The sequence below is a fragment of the Acipenser ruthenus genome, chromosome 41 (assembly GCF_902713425.1).
Source record: "Acipenser ruthenus chromosome 41, fAciRut3.2 maternal haplotype, whole genome shotgun sequence".
Taxonomy (NCBI): Eukaryota; Metazoa; Chordata; class Actinopteri; order Acipenseriformes; family Acipenseridae; genus Acipenser; species Acipenser ruthenus.
This window is the reverse complement of record NC_081229.1, coordinates 10,558,736-10,579,180: the sequence shown is the minus strand read 5'-3', so window position 1 is coordinate 10,579,180 and position 20,445 is coordinate 10,558,736. Positions and strand designations below refer to the sequence as shown.

Here is a 20,445-nt window from a genome sequence, read left to right as displayed (position 1 = left end):
TAAATAAGGACAGCGCTGCCAGAATTAAAATGCAGACCTCAGGGACTAGACTACTCCTGTAACAAGTACTGGGACAGAAGCATTATCTGATAATGTACTTCTGTATTAACACATCCATAACTTCGAATACACAAAATAATCAATATGAAGCAAGAGAGCTTTATTATTATTATTATTATTATTATTATTATTATTATTATTATTATTATTATTATTATTCTTCTTGATGTATTGCTTTTTAATGTTTTTGTTATTGTTTTACTGCAATCGATTGTATTCATATATTTTTCCTTATACAGTCTGTGGCAGAGCAAGTGCCCTGCCTGTAAATAGTGTGTGTGTGCGTGTGTGTGTGTGTCAGTGCGTGTGTGTGGGGGTGTGTCAGTGTGTGTGGGTGTGTGTGTCAGTATGTGTGGGGGTGTGTGTGTGTGGGGGTGTGTCAGTGTGTGTGGGTGGGTGTGTGTGTGTGTGTGTGTGTGGGTGTGTGTGTGTGTGTCTCAGTGTATGTGTGGGTGTATGTGGGTGTGTTTTGTTGGTGGTTGGCAGGGATGGGGTTAATTCCTGTCCCTGCCAAAAACGTGTGAGAATGTGGCTGCTTCCAAATGGAATAATTGGTGTGAATTGGGAACAGCCACATCCTGTAAAAAGAGAACCCAACGCTCCATTAGAGAGACACTACCAGGGAGCTGGAACAAACGGAAGGTACAGTGTTTGAGCCACTTGTAAAAGTATATGGGTTTGTGAGAGGGAAACAGCTTAGCTGCCCAGTATAGTTTAGAACTGAAGCATTTAGTTAGCACTCCTGGAAGGAGTTAGGTTTTGGCTTTGTTTATTTTGTTTTGTGTTTAAAATAAGATACAGGCCTGCCCTTTTTAAAAACCTGCCTGTGCTTGTGGAGTGCTGTTCTTTTTTACACAAAAAGACAAGTGAAGACAGTCCTGCATGTGGCAAAAACACCCTGGTTTGTCACACAGCCCTTTTCTGTTTAAGCCTGATTTGGGGTTAAATGCTGGGGTAATTTGATCAGGAATTCTTATAAAAAAATATATATATTGTAGAATTAACTTCCATTAGATATGTAACATCATTAAAAGTCCTTTAGTTGATGGCATTGGCCTGGGTGTGCTTTGCATCCAAATAGTTCAGCTAAAGAGGCTCACTGCAGTGTACTTGTGTGGGGCTCACTGCAGTGCACTTGTGTGCTGCTCGCTGCAGTGTACTTGTGTGCGGCTCGCTGCAGTGTACTTGTGTGCGGCTCGCTGCAGTGTACTTGTGCGGGGCTCGCTGCAGTGTACTTGTGCGGGGCTCGCTGCAGTGTACTTGTGCGAGGCTCGCTGCAGTGTACTTGTGTGGGGCTCGCTGCAGTGTACTTGTGTGCGGCTCGCTGCAGTGTACTTGTGTGCTGCTCGCTGCAGTGTACTTGTGTGCGGCTCGCTGCAGTGTACTTGTGTGCGGCTCGCTGCAGTGTACTTGTGCGAGGCTCGCTGCAGTGTACTTGTGCGGGGCTCGCTGCAGTGTACTTGTGTGCGGCTCACTGCATTGTACTTGTGTGGGGCTCACTGCAGTGTACTTGTGTGGGGCTCACTGCAGTGTACTTGTGTGCTGCTCGCTGCAGTGTACTTGTGCGAGGCTCGCTGCAGTGTACTTGTGCGAGGCTCGCTGCAGTGTACTTGTGCGAGGCTCGCTGCAGTGTACTTGTGTGCGGCTCACTGCATTGTACTTGTGTGGGGCTCACTGCAGTGTACTTGTGTGGGGCTCACTGCAGTGTACTTGTGTGCTGCTCACTGCAGTGTACTTGTGTGCGGCTCGCTGCAGTGTACTTGTGTGCGGCTCGCTGCAGTGTACTTGTGTGCGGCTCGCTGCAGTGTACTTGTGCGAGGCTCGCTGCAGTGTACTTGTGCGGGGCTCGCTGCAGTGTACTTGTGCGAGGCTCGCTGCAGTGTACTTGTGTGCGGCTCACTGCAGTGTACTTGTGTGCGCTTCACTGCAGTGTACTTGTGTGTGGCTCACTGCAGTGTACTTTTATGCCAGTTGTCTTTTCTATTTGAGAGAGAGAGATAGAGGTATCATTAGGATGTGAGCCCCATCACTGTATACAGCAGCTTCTTAATTACATACAGTATAAGAGGTGTGATTTGTTGGGTTTTTTTACAATATTTGCACAATTCTTTAAAAAAAAAAAAAAAAAAAAGTTTTATATGATTGTTGTATTGAGGGTGCTGTGTGTGGAGTACAGGTTTATTTAATTCCAGCAAGTGCTGTGACGGTGCAGCCTATCAGAGAGGCTGTCTGTGCTGTTGCTAGGTAAGAGTGAAATGAGACACAGGGAGAGATGAGCAGCCTTTAGCAGCTGAATTTCTCTAATTAAATTGGTGAGTCTGGTATTATAAAACGTTAGAGAACACAGATTTGTATGAATAAACAAGTTTTTACAATTCTTACTATTACAGTTTTGCTGCACCAGAACATTGTTAAAATAAATTGCTTTACACGGTAAATCACTTGTTAGATGACATTTTAAATTTTGTACGAAACTAACAAATATATATTGAAAACACCTAATCAATTATAATTATTTTGTTCCTCAGTGTTTGCCTAAAAACCCAGCATTTCCCTTATGACCCAGCATCGCGTGTTGCAGTGTTGAAAACATCTGATTTGATGTTTCCTGACAAGCAAGGCTGTGCAAAGAGCTAGATACAATGCAATACAACCTAGAATTACAGAAAGCCTTTCTGTACTGCTCCATAATTCATCTTATTTAATTCTATATTTTGTTTTGGAAAATGAACTGCAGAAAGGACCAAAGAAATTCAAAACCATCACTGTGGCACCAAACCAGACTCAAGCAGGCCCCCTGTGGTTTAATAGCCACGGCTGTTTATATGATACAGTGTCACCAAACACTGTTCAGACAGCTGCTTTAAATTTCAGTATCCATGGTTTTTATATGCAGGCACTCTTGTATCTGACCACCCCTGCTGGTTTGTGGTTCTTGGGGTGGGACATTTGTGTCCCATGTTACCCGACTCGGACTGCCTGCTTCCTGACTGGAATCCCTGAGTGGATAAGCATCCCCTCTTCCAAAACAGACAGTAGATTTTAATAAGGAAGCCGTCCCACAAGTGCAATGGCACTCCAGTCCTTATCCATGTATAATGCACAGTGACTGGGTGGGATATCTGCTCTTCATTGCACCCCTTCAGTGGGTTTCTCAATGGTGACTGTCCAGACAGGGATCACACTGAATGCTGTACCAGTCTTGCCACTCCCGATGATCTATTCCGGTTAAGAACATGGTTTCAAATCCCGCTGCCCCCATTGTAAAGCCAGTGGAGTTCGACCCTGGGGCTCTATTTGGACCTAATTGCACCGTGTATCAATATTGCTAATAATGTAGAAACCAACTTGCTCAACACATGACCTGTACTGGAACCCTGTTGCCATGGAGACATTCAAATCTCACTAGTTTGTATCTGCAATAACAACAGGTGTGCGCTGCAGCCCTCACAAACAAATCAGATGTTTTAACTACTGCAACGTGAGCAGCTCAGTTAAAGAAATAAAAAAAACAAAACCAGTACAAAGTATTTTTCAGGCTTGCTTATACAAACACAGCATGATTGGTGCAGTTCATATATTTTCTTTACTTTGAATCCCCTCTGAAGATACAACTCCATCCAGCACCCCTCTGGTCTGCAGGTGTGAGAGTCACTCAGGGCTCTCTGTGCCTCTCCCCCATGCTGGTCTGCAGGTATGAGAGTCACTCAGGGCTCTCTGTGCCTCTCCCCCATGCTGGTCTGCAGGTATGAGAGTCACTCGGGGCTCTCTGTGCCTCTCCCCCATGCTGGTCTGCAGGTATGAGAGTCACTCGGGGCTCTCTGTGCCTCTCCCCCATGCTGGTCTGCAGGTATGAGAGTCACTCAGGGCTCTCTGTGCCTCTCCCCCATGCTGGGCTGCAGGTATGAGAGTCACTCAGGGCTCTCTGTGCTAAACAGTGTTCTTTCTTTGTTCTTTCAGAATTATTGTAGTCATCCTTTTAAAAAGCAAAATATAACAATGTAATGATAAATAAGGACAGCGCTGCCAGAATTAAAATCAGACCTCGGGGACTAGACTACTCCTGTAACAAGTACTGGGACAGAAGCATTATCTGATAATGTACTTCTATGTTAATACATCCATAACTTCTAATACACAAAATCATGGGTGACAAAGAATCAATATGAAGCAAGAGAGCTGTATTATTATTATTACTATTATTATATAGTAAAGGCATGACACCATGTGTCAGAATGCCTTTATTACCCCTTGCTTGATTGATTTATGGCGTCTACACCCCTCCCCTTCCGTTGATGCGTTTGACCCAACTAGGTGATTATCTTGGTGAATTAACTAGCGAACTTACACCCGATGAATACAGACGGTTACAAGACTAATACAGGTCAAATGTGTCTTAATTATGAAAATTCCAAAATAACCGACCTCGATTAGTTCAAAACTTGTGCAGACAACCACTATATGATGATCTGTTGAGTGAGTAGATTTACACATTTGTTGAAGGAATATCGGCATCATTGTGTGACGATACATTATTGTCCCCTAACAAAGTCAGTTTAATCATTATAGATGATTTAACACTAGAGCCGCCGCGGTTATACTCATACCTCAAACCACCAGCGGCAGTCAATATGACGGCTACATTTTAAACAACATCAATATTAAAATGAAAGACACATGATCAGATACAACTCCAAAGTTTTATTCAATCACATCATATCAAACATCTGCACAGCCGAAATACTGTCTTTAAATCTGGATAAGGGCGTCTGCTAAGAAATAAATATTTATAGTAATAAATGAACAATTAAACATAAAAAGGGTTTATTTTCTAACCACATATAAAGCACTACTTCAAAAAATGAAAAACTATAATAAAATAAACATTTCAAAAGAAACTAGTGTGTAAACAGGGATATGTACATACAAAACTGTAAAACATTTTTTTTTAACTTAAAACAAAAGTAGCATATGTTTCCTCTTGCCTGTGTCACTGGGTGCAGCACTGAATCCAGGCTGAGCTGCAACACTCTGCTGCTTTATAGTTTTCTAATCGAAATGTTTCTGCTGAAGCACTGTGGCTTCAAAATGAAATCTCTCCTACTGATATTTTCCCTGGTGCATTCCTTGAAAAAACAAATGAATTGATGGCTTCCAGGTCCAGTAGAGATAACAGGCTTGTATAAAAAATAGAATACTGTAGGTTATGTTCAAAATAAAAACATGCATTGTAAAAGGTAGTTTTGGCGGTTCTAGGTGGGCAGGATTATAACATCCTTATTTTCATTATCCTGCCTTTCAAACGCTGTTAGGGTATTTAATACATGTATTTAGAAAAACGGGCAACTGCATAACTCGGACACGCAGAGTTTTTTAATTTGAAAACCTCAACCTGTCAAAATGACTGCCATGGCAGTTCTAGTGTTAATGTATTGTTAGTGTATAAATGTTTTGAGGGCGTTTGTTCACCGTCGACGTACAATGCTATAAAGTTGGCTTTAAGGTGTTTAAAGTTAAAAGTTTTTTTTTTATATATCATAGCCTCCACTACAGGCATCATAATCTGTTAAGCCAATAACCACACTTTGGTAGCTGTCCTAGGAACATATTCTCTTGATTACAGACTCGGCTTCCCCTAGGAAAACTATAAACCTTTACAACTACTCTTTCAATGGGTTATTTATTATTATGTTATTTGTTTATTTAGCAGACGCCTTTATCCAAGGCGACTTACAGAGACTAGGGTGTGTGAACTATGCATCAGCTGCAGAGTCACTTACAACAACGTCTCACCTGAAAGACGGAGCACAAGGAGGTTAAGTGACTTGCTCAGGGTCACACAATGAGTCCGTGGCTGAAGTGGGATTTGAACCGGGGACCTTCTGGTTATAAGCCCTTTTCTTTAACCACTGGACCACACAGCCTCCTATGTTTAAAGTTAAAAGTTTTTTTTTTTTATGTATCGTAGCCTCCACTACAGGCATGGATTTAGCCTTCAAAGTCATCAGGGCTTCAGCATGGCCTAGTTTTACATACAGGGTTTCTAAAAGTTCAAATATGTGGCTGCTTCTAGTAAAAGTGTGCCTTCTTTCTAGACCTGTATTGGCCCCTGTGGGTCCTTCACATCCACGTGTACCAGAACATCTTTGAAAAATAATCCTGCTGTAAATCGAGACTCCAATGTCTCCTTGCTATAGCTGAGCAGGACCTCTATAAGGCTTCTGTAGGGGTATGTTTTACTGCTTTGACTAATTAGCCTTTCTCCTAAAGTCACATCACCTACCTGACTAGCATTGTCTACATCCATCCCATTGGCTTTAGTAATTTTGCACGAAAGCCTTCAAAGAGTATTATGGTAATATAAAATTTGAGGGGTGCTGATAGTGGAGGTATTTCCACATACAGGCTCTTATCTATACTTGTTTGGGTATATGGGACCGTAAATAAATCCAGTTCGTATTTCACACATTCTTGAGACATGTAGTGAACCAGTGCCATGATTTAAAAGATGTTTCTAGTTTTCTTTTTTGAGCTCTGTGGCAGAGTGTCCCGCCCCTTTGTTCCTAAAACCTCGTGAGGATGCGTGACTGATCAGCTACTGATTATTTAACTAGCTGACAGTCACGCATCCTTACTAAACTCGTGCAGACTGTGGCCGAGGGGTAATAAGATAATTAATTAATTTAATTGAATAATTGCTAGTTAACCCCTCAGCCAGAATATAAAAGCCTGCGCTCAGGGAAGAGTGTACAGAGGAGAGTACGATAGAGCGATTTAAAACCAAAACAGTTGCGAAGCGTGCTGGTTTATATACCAGCACGATACTTATTTGTTTGGCCAACGTGCCCTTTTATTTAGTGTGTTGTGTTTGTTTAAATCTTTTGTTTATTATTTAATAAAAACACTGAGCGCCGTTGCGCTTCAGTTTCACCCGCTACTTCCTGAGTCTGTGTTTCTGGTCTGACGTCACCCCTGTTCACAAGCTCTTTTTCTGCAAGTCTTTGGTTTATTGCTGAGTGGCTGGTTTCGTGGTTATGAGGCTTATGGGAGGCTTTTTAGCGGCTGATTTAAAATGAGGTTTAGCTATTTCAGAACCTCGTCTAATTTAAAGGCTGTGTTTTTCTGAAAAGACCTTGTGATCTGGATGACTTTGTGGTGATGTCAGACCAGGAAGAGAATGACAACAATAGGCAAGTACTGCGGGGCGAGACACAAATGCTCTCGTTTCCTTATTAAATAAAAAGGGTGAAACAAACCAAACACTTTTAAACACAAAACAAAGCAAATGACATGACGGCCAAAATAAACAAACACAAAACAAAAAAACCGTGCAGTTACAGCGATTAGCTCAGTAGCAGTTGTTTCTCATATACTGTATTTTTAGTTCTTGCTTGTAACGTTCCTCCTCTGAACACACTAACCTCGAGTGAGCAAAAGCTGCTTCTTTTTTTGTGCCGGGACTCAATTGCTTATTAATCATTCAAGCGAGTCCGGGCACAGTCTGCACGTGAAATGCTTGGGCATGGAAGGCAATTAACCTTTCCCTGCAGACTTTAAACACCCGTGCCCAAATACAATGTCAGATTCGCATGTACTCATATAATATATATATATATTCTAAGCACACTCTTAAGCTCAGGGGAGACGTTCAGGAGGACATAGAGATGTTTCTAACCGCTAAGTCCTAAAACATCCAATAAGTCAATCTCATAGACTAAAACATAAGTCATATACCTTATAGCACTACATCAATATAAAAGAGATTCAAAATATGCTTACCTTCCAGTATATGGAAGTATAGTATAGAATATAATGTAAGGACAGGAACTGTTTTTTAAAGACAAAGACTTTTAAATACGACCCTATATATATATATATATATGCACTGTTTATTATTATTTGTATTATTGTTTGCGGCGCGTGACTGATCAGCTAGCGATTTATTTAGCTGGCTGACAGTCACGTATCCTTATTAAACTTGTGCAGACGGTGACCATCTCCTGAGTTAATTCGTTGAGTAATTGTTGCTAATCGGGAGATGGTCACTGTATATAAACCTGCAGCTCTCTACCCTCGGGGAGAGGGTATTAGGAGGGAGAGCGCAGAGGGTATTAGGAGGGAGAGCGCAGAGGGTATTAGGAGGGAGAGCGCAGAGGGTATTAGGAGGGAGAGCGCAGAGGGTATTAGGAGGGAGAGCGCAGAGGGTATTAGGAGGGAGAGCGCAGAGGGTATTAGGAGGGAGAGCGCAGAGGGTATTAGGAGGGAGAGCGCAGAGGGTATTAGGAGGGAGAGCGCAGAGGGTATTAGGAGGGAGAGCGCAGAGGGTATTAGGAGGGAGAGCGCAGAGAGAGAGAGAGGGGAGAGAGAAAACAAAACTTAAAAATAACTGCTAAGTATTGTGCCGGGGGAAAACCAGCACGCTTATTTGTTTATTTCTATTTGTTTGGCCTTCAGAGTACAGATGTCAGGACTGCCCAGTCCCTGACCACATTCCGGCGCCTCCTTAAGACTCACCTCTTCAAACAGCACCTGTAGAACTCCTCTGTTTGTATCCTGGGACACTATCACCCTTCATGTAAATGTGCTTTATTCTGCTCTTATCTGCCCCCTATTTTACTGCATCTAATCCTGTACTTCAGAATACTGTAATCTGCCAAGTGTTTAACCTGCAGTACTTTGTATTTAATCACATCCTGATGTAACTATCACTATTTAATCATATCCTGATGTAACTATCACTATTATCTGCTGTATTATTGAATTGTGGTTTCTCACACTGAACAAAAGTTATTGTATTTCTTGCTCTTATTGTATTACTTGTATTGTAACACTTGAAATGTATTTGCTTACGATTGTAAGTCGCCCTGGATGAGGGCGTCTGCTGAGAAATAAATAATAATAATAATAATAATAATAATAATAATGTACCCTTTTGTTTGTTTGGTGTTTGTTTAAACCTTTTGTTTTGTTTTATTATTTAATAAATACGCTGAGCGCTGTAGCACTCAGTTTCACCACCACCATTCCTTGTTTTGGTTTCTGTTTCTGGTCCGTGACGTCACCACTCGCACGCCACTCAAGAGCACTCGGTCACAGACACCAACAGCAATCCGCTCTATCAGAGATCTTTAGAGCATGGATCACATCAGTTTGTAGTTAGCAAGTTGAATGACACTTGACTAGGATTTTACCTCGGTTTTTCTAGAGTTTTTGCTTCATACACGGTATGGCCTGTACGGCCTACAAGGCAAGGCAAGGATAGGCATACCCTGTGTGCGTGGTGCTTGGAGTATCCAACATGCCACCTTGGCCCTCGAGAGAGAGAGGTGGCCTGCAGCATCTGTGCTGCTTTTCACCCCTGGCCAAACAGGCACCTGTGGCCCCGGCCGCAGCCCCAGCTCCGTTACAGCCCCAATTGCCATACACCCCCTCCCTAAGGGGAGATAGGTAGAGGAGTTCCAGCTACATTTTAAAAAAGAAAATAAATAAAATTACATTTTACCTTTGGTCTTTCAGAAATCTTCACTTTCTTCATTTTCAGAAACCCTAGATTCCTCTTGAAATTGACCGGACGCTCTATTCCAGTCTGAGTGTTTCTCTTCTTCAGAATTATAAGAATCCTACAGTTGAAAAGAACACATCTTTAACAAATAAATAATGGCAGATAGATTAAACTCGGTCCTCATAACAATTTATATCTGGGTTTGTTTTCAACAATATTTGAACAGGAGTGCACATCCATCTATCTATCTCTTTCCAATGCCCTGTTCACTGTGATTTTCTGAACACAGTCTTAGTTTCGTTGACCTTGGGATTTCAATGTCTTCACAGAGATATCGTTTGTAAGGGCCACGGTTACTATGATCTATATTTGCCAGAAAAACCTGAAGTGATTTTTTTTTTTTTTTTTTTTTTTTTAATATTTATAAATGATAAATAGATTTCTATTTTCAATTAAAACGTGTCTATTTTAAGCTTTCAATATATCTTCAATTGTGTCTTTATATAGATGTAAATTTAAGGAAATAACATCGATTTTTTTTTTTTTTTAAACACGATATAATAATGTAAATAACGTAGTGTTCTCACCAATAGACTTACGTTTTTCTGTTATTCACGTTTAATAATTAGTTAATTCCCAAATAAATATAAATAATCATAAATGTAATTATTCCTAACCTTTGTGAGGATCAGATTGCCGAATCTTTCTCCTCAGTAGATGCGCGAGATTTCAGGTTGTCACAGTCTTGTTTTAAAAAAGCCGCTCGTGCAGATAGACTCGCGGGCAGAAGCGCTCGAGCCTCAAGTCGTCTCCTGATAACGTCGTCTTTAATAATTTTGACCTCAGGTGAGTGAAATTAACGAAACAAAACGTTTTAAACTGTCTATATAGACCCTGTTTTGTAACGTGTTTTGTAATATTTTTTATAGGCACATAGTAAAAGTCTGACAACATGGCTTCGATGAAATATGCACTTTTTGATTTTTACGACGGGAATGGGTTGAAGCAGAAAATCAAAGCGTTTCTCTCAACGAAATCCATGATTTTACCAAGGCAGTTCGTGTAACATGACCCACTGGTGGACTTTCACACAAACCAAAATGCAAGTGGACAGAGTGTCCAGCAGTAATAATCAAATTTTCTGGTAAGTTAAGATAGAAAATAGGAATTATAATAATCTCTCTCTCTCTCTCTAGAGAGAAACAACTTGTTACACTGAAATACTGTGTATTTAAAAATACAATTGTTACTTTATTACAAACTATTGCATTCATACCAATAGCAGTATTTCCAAATTAGTTCAAAGGTTTTCTTTCCTGCATATGTTATGGAAAACTGAGGGAATTTAAAAACAACTCAACACCAAATATAGTTTTCTCTGTGACAGATGGTCAAATGTGAAAATGGGCAGATCATTTGAAAGACTTAAATATTAAAGCATTTAGGAATAATATATTAACAAAAAACATTACATCTTAAAAATATCAATGTTATTGTTATAGAGCTACAAAACTGATATTATTCTTACAATTTGTAGACAACAAAAGGAAAAGTAGGAATGAAAGAAAAAGAAGAGACATGTCCCAATGAGGAGGATTGTTTCCTGAATTCAGACAGCGAGGTTAGTTATTGCTTGAAGATAGTCAAAATGCATGCCTCTGTACTACAGGGCGCCTTGTAGCTCACTAATTAGTATTACTATTGTTATTATTTGTCAGACCACATTCATGAGTTCAAATTCTGTTTAATTATGCTGGTAAGGGCTAATTCTTGAAAAACTCTTTCCACGTTATCAATGTTAGTTTTTCTTTTTTATAAATTGTTTTATATAATTTAAGAATTCCATTAAAAAAAATAAGAAAACGAGTGTCAGAAAACAGCACAGCAGCTTGGAGAAGCAGTTAGGTCCCGATGAAAAAAACGAAGATCTTGAAGGAGGAGGTGTAATGTATTTATTTTGTATCAGACCACATTTAATAATCCCATATAATTTAATGTAATTTCATATCAAGTTAGAATTACACGTTGATCAAAAAAAATACTAACTTATCTACTGTACAGCTTTAAAAATAATTCTTCAAATATTTATAATCCTATTCAATTTAAATAGCTAATTTCCGCCCCCTAATGGCAGATACTTGAACACAACCAAGTTAGTAGGTTAAGTTTCTACCTCTATCAAGATAAAAGATTATAAACTTTTAATTGCAAAATTCAGTAGAATTTTTTTTTTATTTACAAAAAAATATTCCAGTGATAACTGGCATTTGTATGCAACACTGATATGTACCATTTCATTTCCTGTCATTAAGTTTGTTCATTGTTGTGCTAACAAACATCTAAGTATAGACAAATCACCAGTACTCATTTAATAAGACATTCAGCAAGTGGGAAATTAAATAACACCATGCAGATGGGATGCACTACTTATTTAAAAAGCATGACAAAGGAATTTAACGGGATTCTCCCCATTACAAAATAATGAGCTTAAAAGAAAAGTGGAAAGTCTGACAAACACAATTTCCCTGATTCAGAGTAAGAGTACATATTCTGGAATCGTTGTTATATTTTGGTATAGAAGGCACTTTGTATTCTTTACCTGGATTTACATACAATAAACATAAACTTTTCATCAATGGGTATGTGCTTTCAAGGCTACTTTTTAAATGTATGTTCTCATTGGAATATAATTGCATTAAAATAACAAAGGTTACCAATCATTTTTAACTGTTGTAATATATTAAGTATGTCAGCTTTGTTACACCTTGGATATTTAATATTTAGCTACAAATGAAACATGTGAGGTTTCTTCTTAAAACAGGCTCTGTGTTTTACTGTACTTTGTTTAAATGTATAAAAAGTCATCTTATTATTCTTGCCATGATCAACACATTGTAGGTGCTGGGCCACTAAACTGGACATTTATTTTTTCTGAACATAAGCTTTAAAATATTGATTTAGATATATTTAACTATTTTTTAATAGATATTCCTCATCTGTTACGAGAGGTTAAAAAAATAGGTTTGGGAGTTTCTAGACATATTTTACATTTGTCTTGGTATTATGTAATTAATGGTTTAAAATATATACTTTTACCCAAGGGGCAGAGTCTATAAAAAAAAAAATCAGAAAGAATTAGTAAATGTGTTTAAGTCATAAAATTATTAACCATCATAGAACACATTACTCCCCCCCCCCCCCGTACCGTCACAGCGCTTGCTGGAATTAAATAAACCTGCATGACACACACAGCACCCTCAATACAACAAGCATACAAAAAAGAAAAAATTACTTAAATAAATAAATAAATAAATAAATAAATAAATAAATACAAAATAAGCACCCCTCTACACTATATATAATTAATAAACTTCTGTTTAGAGTGACGGGACTCACGTCCTATACATCTCTCACTCAAATAGAAAAGACAACTGGCATAAAAGTACACTGCAGTGAGCCTCACACATGTACACTGCAGTGAGCCCCACACATGTACACTGCAGTGAGGCCCACACATGTACACTGCAGTGAGGCGCACACAAGTACACTGCAGTGAGCCGCACACAAGTACACTGCAGTGAGCCGCACACAAGTACACTGCAGTGAGGCGCACACAAGTACACTGCAGTGAGGTGCACACAAGTACACTGCAGTGAGGTGCACACAAGTACACTGCAGTGAGCCCCACACAAGTACACTGCAGTGAGGTGCACACAAGTACACTGCAGTGAGCCGCACACATGTACACTGCAGTGAGCCGCACACATGTACACTGCAGTGAGCCCCACAGAAGTACACTGCAGTGAGGTGCACACAAGTACACTGCAGTGAGCCGCACACATGTACACTGCAGTGGGCCGCACACAAGTACACTGCAGTGAGCCCCACACAAGTACACTGCAGTGAGGTGCACACAAGTACACTGCAGTGAGCCGCACACATGTACACTGCAGTGGGCCGCACACAAGTACACTGCAGTGAGGCGCACACAAGTACACTGCAGTGAGCCGCACACAAGTACACTGCAGTGAGGTGCACACAAGTACACTGCAGTGAGGTGCACACAAGTACACTGCAGTGAGGTGCACACAAGTACACTGCAGTGAGCCGCACACATGTACACTGCAGTGAGCCGCACACATGTACACTGCAGTGAGCCCCACAGAAGTACACTGCAGTGAGCCGCACACAAGTACACTGCAGACGCCTCTCTAACCAGACTATTTGGATGTAAAGCACACCCAGGCCAATTCCATCGACTACAGGACTTTTTATGCTGGTGCAAATTTAATGTAAGTTAAATGTTACAATTGAGATTATAAATATATATATTATATATATATATATATATATATATATATATATATATATATAATATTAGAAGAATTCCTGCTCAAATGACTCATGCAGGACCGTCTTCACTTGTCTTTTTGTGTAAAAAGGAACAGCACTCCACAAGCACAGGCAGGTTTTTAAACAGGGCAGGGCTGCATGTTTATTTTAAACACAAAACAAAATAAACAAAGCCAAAACCTAACTCCTTCCAGGAGTGCTAACTAAACGCTTCAGTTCTAAACTATACTGGGCAGCTAAGCTGTTTCCCTCTCACAAACCCATATACTTTTACAAGTGGCTCAAACACTGTACCTTCCGTTTGTTCCAGCTCCCTGGTAGTGTCTCTCTAATGGAGCGTTGGGTTCTCTTTTTACAGGATGTGGCTGTTCCCAATTCACACCAATTATTCCATTTGGGAGCAGCCACATTCTCACACGTTTTTGGCAGGGACAGGAATTAACCCCATCCCTGCCAACCACCAACAAAATACACACACACACATACACTGAGACACACACACACACACACACCCACCCACCCACACACACTGACACACACACACACACACACATACGCACACTATTTACAGGCAGGGCACTTGCTCTGCCACAGACTGTATAAGGAAAAATATATGAATACAATCGATTGCAGTAAAACAATAACAAAAATAAAAACATTAAAAAGCAATACATCAAGAATAATAATAATAATAATAATAATAATAATAATAATAATGCAGCTCTCTAGCTTCATATTGATTATTTTGTGTATTCGAAGTTATGGATGTGTTAATACAGAAGTACATTATCAGATAATGCTTCTGTCCCAGTACTTCTTATAGGAGTAGTCTAGTCCCTGAGGTCTGCATTTTAATTCTGGCAGCGCTGTCCTTATTTATCATTACATTGTTATATTTTGCTTTTTAAAAGGATGACTACAATAATTCTGAAAGAACAAAGAAATAACACTGTCCAGCACAGAGAGCACTGAGTGACTCTCATACCTGCAGACCAGCATGGGGGAGAGGCACAGAGAGCCCTGAGTGACTCTCATACCTACAGACCAGCATGGGGGAGAGGCACAGAGAGCCCTGAGTGACTCTCATAGCTGCAGACCAGCATGGGGGAGAGGCACAGAGAGCCCTGAGTAACTCTCATAGCTGCAGACCAGAGGGGTGCTGGATGGAGTTGTATCTTCAGAGGGGATTCAAAGTAAAGAAAATATATGAACTGCACCAATCATGCTGTGTTTGTATAAGCAAGTCTGAAATATACTTTGCACTGGTTTTTTTTTTTTTTTTTTTTTCTTTAAATGAGCTGCTCACGTTGCAGTAGTTAAAACATCTGATTTGTTTGTGAGGGCTGCAGCACACACCTGTTGTTATTGCAGATACAAACTAGTGAGATTTGAATGTCTCCATGGCAACAGGGTTCCAGTACAGGTCATGTGTTGAGGAAGTTGGTTTCTACATTATTAGCAATACTGATACACGGTGCAATTAGGTCCAAATAGAGCCCCAGGGTCGAACTCCACTGGCTTTGCAATGGGGGCAGCGGGATTTGAAACCATGTTCTTAACCTGAATAGATCATCGGGAGTGGCAAGACTGGTACAGCATTCAGTGTGATCCCTGTCTGGACAGTCACCATTGCAGAAACCCACTGAAGGGGTGCAATGAAGAGCAGATATCCCACCCAGTCACATACATGGATAAGGACTGGAGTGCCATTGCACTTGTGGGGCGGCTTCCTTATTAAAATCTACTGTCTGTTTTGGAAGAGGGGATGCTTATCCACTCAGGGATTCCAGTCAGGAAGCAGGCAGTCTGAGTCGGGTAACATGGGACACAAATGTCCCACCCCAAGAACCACAAACCAGCAGGGGTGGTCAGATACAAGAGTGCCTGCATATAAAAACCATGGATACTGAAATTTAAAGCAGCTGTCTGAACAGTGTTTGGTGACACTGTATCATATAAACAGCCGTGGCTGTTAAACCATAGGGGGGCTGCTTGAGTCTGGTTTGGTGCCACAGTGATGGTTTTGAATTTCTTTGGTCCTTTCTGCAGTTCATTTTCCAAAACAAAATATAGAATTAAATAAGATGAATTATGGAACAGTACAGAAAGGCTTTCTGTAATTCTAGGTTGTATTGCATTGTATCTAGCTCTTTGCACAGCCTTGCTTGTCAGGAAACATCAAATCAGATGTTTTCAATACTGCAACACGCGATGCTGGGTCATAAGGGAAATGCTGGGTTTTTAGGCAAACACTGTGAAGCTAGACAATTATAATTCATTCTGTGTTTTCAATGTTTGTTTCATGCAAATTTATTTTAAAACAATGTTATAAAATACAATGTCGAATAAGTGATTGATCATGTAAAGCAATTTATTTTAACAACGTTCTGGTGCAGCCTCACACAGTTGCAATTGTAAAAGCTTGTTTATTCATACAAATCAGTGTTCTCTAACGTTTTATAATACCAGACTCACCAATTTAATTAGAGAAATTCAGCTGCTAAAGGCTGCTCATCTCAGCTCCCTGTGTCTCATTTCACTTTTACCTAGCAACAGCACAGACAGCCTCTCTGATAGGCTGCACCGTCACAGCACTTGCTGGAATTAAATAAACCTGCACTACACACACACAGCACCCTCAATACAACAAACATACAACTTTTTTTTTTTTTTTTTTTTTTTTAACAGAATTGTGAAAATATTGTAAAAAAAATAATCACACCTCTATGCTGTATGTAATTAATAAGCTGCTGTATACAGTGATGGGGCTCACATCCTAATGATACATCTATCTCTCTCTCAAATAGAAGACAACTGGCACACAAGTACGCTGCAGTGAGGCGCACAAAAGCACACTGCAGTGAGGCGCACACATGTACACTGCAGTGAACCGCACACAAGTACTGCAGTGAGGTGCACACTGCAGTGAGCCGCACACAAGTACACTGCAGTGAGGTGCACACAAGTACACTGCAGTGAGCCGCACACATGTACACTGCAGTGAGGCGCACACAAGTACACTGCAGTGAGCCGCACACAAGTACTGCAGTGAGGTGCACACATGTACACTGCAGTGAGGTGCACACAAGTACACTGCAGTGAGGTGCACACAAGTACACTGCAGTGAGCCGCACACAAGTACACTGCAGTGAGCCGCACACAAGTACACTGCAGTGAGGTGCACACAAGTACACTGCAGTGAGCCGCACACATGTACACTGCAGTGAGCCGCACACATGTACACTGCACACGCCTCTCTAACCATACTATTTGGATGTAAAGCACACCCAGGCCAATTCCATCGACTACAGGACTTTTTATGCTGGTGCAAATTTAATGTAAGTTAAATGTTACAATTGAGATTATATATATATATATATATATATATATATATATATATATATATATATATATATATATATATATATATATAATATTAGAAGAATTCCTGCTCAAATGACTCATGCAGGACCGTCTTCACTTGTCTTTTTGTGTAAAAAGGAACAGCGCTCCACAAGCACAGGCAGGTTTTTAAACAGGGCAGGGCTGCATGTTTATTTTAAACACAAAACAAAATAAACAAAGCCAAAACCTAACTCCTTCCAGGAGTGCTAACTAAACGCTTCAGTTCTAAACTATACTGGGCAGCTAAGCGGTTTCCCTCTCACAAACCCATATACTTTTACAAGTGGCTCAAACACTGTACCTTCCGTTTGTTCAAGCTCCCTAGTAGTGTCTCTCTAATGGAGCGTTGGGTTCTCTTTTTACAGGATGTGGCTGTTCCCAATTCACACCAATTATTCCATTTTGGAGCAGCCACATTCTCACACGTTTTTGGCAGGGACAGGAATTAACCCCATCCCTGCCAACCACCAACAAAACACACCCACATACACCCACACATACACTGAGACACACACACACACACACACACCCACACACACACACACACACACACACACACACACTGACACACACACACACACGCACTATTTACAGGCAGGGCACTTGCTCTGCCACAGACTGTATAAGGAAAAATATATGAATACAATCGATTGCAGTAAAACAATAACAAAAATAATAACATTAAAAAGCAATACATCTCAAGAATAATAATAATAATAATAATAATAATAATAATAATAATAACAATAATAATAATAATAAAGCTCTCTTGCTTCATATTGATTATTTTGTGTATTCAAAGTTATGGATGTGTTAATACAGAAGTACATTATCAGATAATGCTTCTGTCCCAGTACTTGTTACAGGAGTAGTCTAGTCCCTGAGGTCTGCATTTTAATTCCGGCAGCGCTGTCCTTATTTATCATTACATTGTTATATTTTGCTTTTTAAAAGGATGAATACAATAATTCTGAAAGAACAAAGAAAGAACACTGTCCAGCACAGGGAGCACTGACTGACTCTCATACCTGCAGACCAGCATGGGGGAGAGGCACAGAGAGCACTGAGTGTCTCTCATACCTGCAGACCAGCATGGGGGAGAGGCGCAGAGAGCCCTGAGTGACTCTCATACCTGCAGACCAGCATGGGGGAGAGGCGCAGAGAGCCGTGAGTGACTCTCATACCTGCAGACCAGCATGGGGGAGAGGCACAGAGAGCCGTGAGTGACTCTCATACCTGCAGACCAGCATGGGGGAGAGGCACAGAGAGCACTGAGTGACTCTCATACCTGCAGACCAGCATGGGGGAGAGGCACAGACAGCCCTGAGTGACTCTCATAGCTGCAGACCAGAGGGGTGCTGGATGGAGTTGTATCTTCAGAGGGGATTCAAAGTAAAGAAAATATATGAACTGCACCAATCATGCTGTGTTTGTATAAGCAAGCCTGAAATATACTTTGCACTGGTTTTGTTTTTTTTTATTTCTTTAACTGAGCTGCTCACGTTGCAGTAGTTAAAACATCTGATTTGTTTGTGAGGGCTGCAGCACACACCTGTTGTTATTGCAGATACAAACTAGTGAGATTTGAATGTCTCCATGGCAGCAGGGTTCCAGTACAGGTCATGTGTTGAGGAAGTTGGTTTCTACATTATTAGCAATACTGATACAGGGTGCAATTAGGTCCAAATAGAGCCCCAGGGTCGAACTCCACTGGCTTTGCAATGGGGGCAGCGGGATTTGAAACCATGTTCTTAACCTGAATAGATCATCGGGAGTGGCAAGACTGGTACAGCATTCAGTGTGATCCCTGTCTGGACAGTCACCATTGAGAAACCCACTGAAGGGGTGCAATGAAGAGCAGATATCCCACCCAGTCACTGTGCATTATACATGGATAAGGACTGGAGTGCCATTGCACTTGTAGGGTGGCTTCCTTATTAAAATCTACTGTCTGTTTTGGAAGAGGGGATGCTTATCCACTCAGGGATTCCAGTCAGGAAGCAGGCAGTCTGAGTCGGGTAACATGGGACACAAATGTCCCACCCCAAGAACCACAAACCAGCAGGGGTGGTCAGATACAAGAGTGCCTGCATATAAAAACCATGGATACTGAAATTTAAAGCAGCTGTCTGAACAGTGTTTGGTGACACTGTATCATATAAACAGCCGTGGCTATTAAACCACAGGGGGGCTGCTTGAGTCTGGTTTGGTGCCACAGTGATGGTTTTGAATAATTTGGTCCTTTCTGCAGTTCATTTTCCAAAACAAAATATAGAATTAAATAAGATGAATTATGGAACAGTACAGAAAGGCTTTCTGTAATTCTAGGTTGTATTGCATTGTATCTAGCTCTTTGCACAGCCTTGCTTGTCAGGAAACATCAAATCAGATGTTTTCAACACTGCAACACGCGATGCTGGGTCATAAGGGAAATGCTGGGTTTTTAGGCAAACACTGAGGAACAAAATAAATATAATTGATTAGGTGTTTTCAATATATATTTGTTAGTTTCGTACAAAATTCAAAATGTCATCTAACAAGTGATTTACCGTGTAAAGCAATTTATTTTAACAACGTTCTGGTGCAGCAAAACTGTAATAGTAAGAATTGTAAAAACTTGTTTATTCATACAAATCTGTGTTCTCTAACGTTTTATAATACCAGACTCACCAATTTAATTAGAGAAATTCAGCTGCTAAAGGCTGCTCATCTCAGCTCCCTGTGTCTCATTTCACTTTTACCTAGCAACAGCACAGACAGCCTCTCTGATAGGCTGCACCGTCACAGCACTTGCTGGAATTAAATAAACCTGTACTCCACACACAGCACCCTCAATACAACAATCATATAAAACTTTTTTTTTTTTTTTTTTTTTTTTTTAAAGAATTGTGCAAATATTGTAAAAAAAAACCAACAAATCACACCTCTTATACTGTATGTAATTAAGAAGCTGCTGTATACAGTGATGGGGCTCACATCCTAATGATACCTCTCTCTCACTCTCAAATAGAAAAGACAACTGGCATAAAAGTACACTGCAGTGAGCCGCACACAAGTACACTGCAGTGAAGCGCACACAAGTACACTGCAGATGCCTCTTTAGCTGAACTATTTGGATGCAAAGC

The 20,445-nt window shown here is 40.5% G+C and overlaps 1 protein-coding gene across 1 annotated transcript in view; it reads right to left on the bottom strand.

Annotated features, from left to right (window-relative positions):
- The window catches only part of LOC117964792 (macrophage mannose receptor 1-like), a 121,375-nt gene that overhangs the window by 35,172 nt on the left and 65,758 nt on the right, over positions 1-20,445 (bottom strand). Inside the window, exon 2 of the mRNA XM_059010535.1 lies at positions 9,563-9,680. The gene's annotated coding sequence lies outside the window, so the exon portion shown is untranslated. The remainder of the gene's footprint in view (positions 1-9,562; positions 9,681-20,445) is intronic.